This window comes from Cebus imitator, unplaced genomic scaffold, assembly GCF_001604975.1.
Source record: "Cebus imitator isolate Cc_AM_T3 unplaced genomic scaffold, Cebus_imitator-1.0 Scaffold10, whole genome shotgun sequence".
Taxonomy (NCBI): domain Eukaryota; kingdom Metazoa; phylum Chordata; class Mammalia; order Primates; family Cebidae; genus Cebus; species Cebus imitator.
In genome coordinates this window covers 3,262,026-3,264,403 of record NW_016107325.1, presented here as the reverse complement: position 1 = coordinate 3,264,403, position 2,378 = coordinate 3,262,026, and positions in this window count along the sequence as shown.

The window sequence follows — 2,378 nt, the reverse complement described above, 5'->3', positions numbered from 1 at the left end:
TTTTTTTGTAGTGATGAGGTCTTGCTTTGTTGCCCAGGCTAGTGTTAAACTTCTGAGCTCAAGGGATCCTCTCACCTTGGCCTCCTAAAATGTCAGGATTACAGGCATAAGCCACCATGCCCAGCCTGTTGTAAGAATGAAATAACATATTACAAATTATAAAACACTGGCTGGGAGCAGTGGCTCAAGCCTGTAATCCTAGCACTTCGGAAGGGCGAGGCAGGCAGATCACCTGAGGTCAGGAGTTTGAGACCAGCCTGACCAATATAATGAAACTGCGTCTCTACTAAAAATGCAAAGATTAGCCAGGCATGGTGGTGTGTGCCTGTAATCCCAGCTACTCAGGAGGCTGAGGCAGGAGAATTACTTGAACCTGGGAGGCAGAGGTTGCAGTGAGCTGAGATTGTACCACTGCACTCCAGCCTGGGTGACAGAGTGAGACTCTATCTCAAAAAAGAAATTATAAAACACTGAACAATGTATGTGAAACAAGTGGTAAAGTCCCTGGAATATAACAGATGGTCTATCAACAGTAGTGTAACAGGATGCTGCTAGGTGTCCAGTACTAAAATGAGCTATTAGCCAGCTGCGGTGGTACACACCTATAGTCCCAGCTACCAGGAGTCTGAGGTGGAAAGACTGCCTGGTCCCAGGAATTTAAGTCCAGCCTGGGTAACATAGCAAGATCCTATCTCTAAATTAAAACAAACAAACAAACAAAAAACTCAAAACAGTAGACTTTAGTGCAGTTATCCTTGAAGATATTATGGATTTGGTTCCAAACCGCTGCAATAAATATCATAATAAAGCAAGTCACACAAATGTTTTGGTTTTCCAATGCACATAAAAGTTATGTCTACACTACAGTTTAAGTGTGCGATAGCATTATGTCTAAAAAAATCCATACCATACCATAATTTAAAAATACCATAACTTAAAGATACTTTATTGCTAAAAACCATAAATCATCATCAGAAACTTTAGTGACTCTTAATCTTTTTGCTGGTGGAGGGTCTTGTCACAACAGTGATGTCTGCTGTCTGATCAAAGTGGTGGTTGCTAAAGGTTGAAGTGACTGTGAAAAAAAATTCTTTCTTTTTTTTTTTTTTTTTTGAGACAGGGTCTTACTGCATACCACTGGAGTGCAGTGGTGTGATCTCAGCTCACTGCAGCTTTGACCCCCTGAGCTCAAGTGATCCTCCCACCTCAGGCTTTTGGGTAGCTGGGACTACAGGCACATAGCACCATGCCTGGCTAATTTTTAGTACTTTTTATAGAGAGGGTGTTTCACCATGTTGCCCAGGCTGGGCTGTGGAAATTTTAAGAAATAAGACAACAGGCTGGGGGTGATGGGTCACACCTGTAATCCCAGCACTTTGGGAGGCCAAGGCAGGTGGAAGACCTGAGGTCAGGAGTTCGAGACAGCCTGACCAACATGGTAAAATCCTGTCTCTACTAAATACACAAAATTAGTTGGTGTGGTGGCACACACCTGTAATCCCAGCTACTTGGGAGGCTGAGGCAGGAGAATGGCTTGAACCCAGAAGGCAGAGGTTGCAGTGAGCCAAGATCACACCATTGCACTCCAGTCTGGGCAACAAAAAGCAAAAAAAAACTCCATCTCAAAAAAAAAAAAAAAAGAAAGAAAGAAGACAACAATGGGTTTGGCACAGTGTCTCATGTCTGTAATTCCAGCACTTTGGGAGGCTGAGGCTGGAGGATTGCTTGAGCCCAGGGCTTCAAGACTAGCCTGGGCAACATAGTGAGACTCCGTCTCAAGGAAAAGAAAGACAACAATGATGTTTGTTGCATTAATGGATTCTTTGCTTCATGACAGATTTCCCTATAGCACGTGATGCTGTTTGATAGCATTTTACCCACAGTACACCTTTCAAAATTGGGGTCAATCCACTCATACCAGGCTGCTGCTTTACTAAATTTATGTAATATTCTAGATTCTTTGCTGTCATTTCAATAATATTCACAGCATCTTCACCAAGAGTAGATTCTATCTCAGGAAACCACTTTAAGAAACAACTCTTAATCTGTCCATGTTTTATCATGAGATTGCAGCAATTCAGTCACATCTTCAGGCTCTACTTCTGATTCTAGTTCTTGCTATTTCCATTACATCTGCAGTTACTTACTCCTGTGAATCTTGAATCCCTCAAGGTGATCCATGAGGGTTGGAATCAACTTCTTCCAAATTCCTGCCAATGGTGATATTTTGACCTCCTCCCGTGAATCACAAATGTTTTTAACAGGGAATCTTTTTCAGAAGGTTTCCATTTATTTCCCCCAGATCCATCAGAGGAATCACTATCTATGGAAGCTATAGCCTCACAAAATGTATTTCTTTCTTTTTTTTTTTTTTTTTT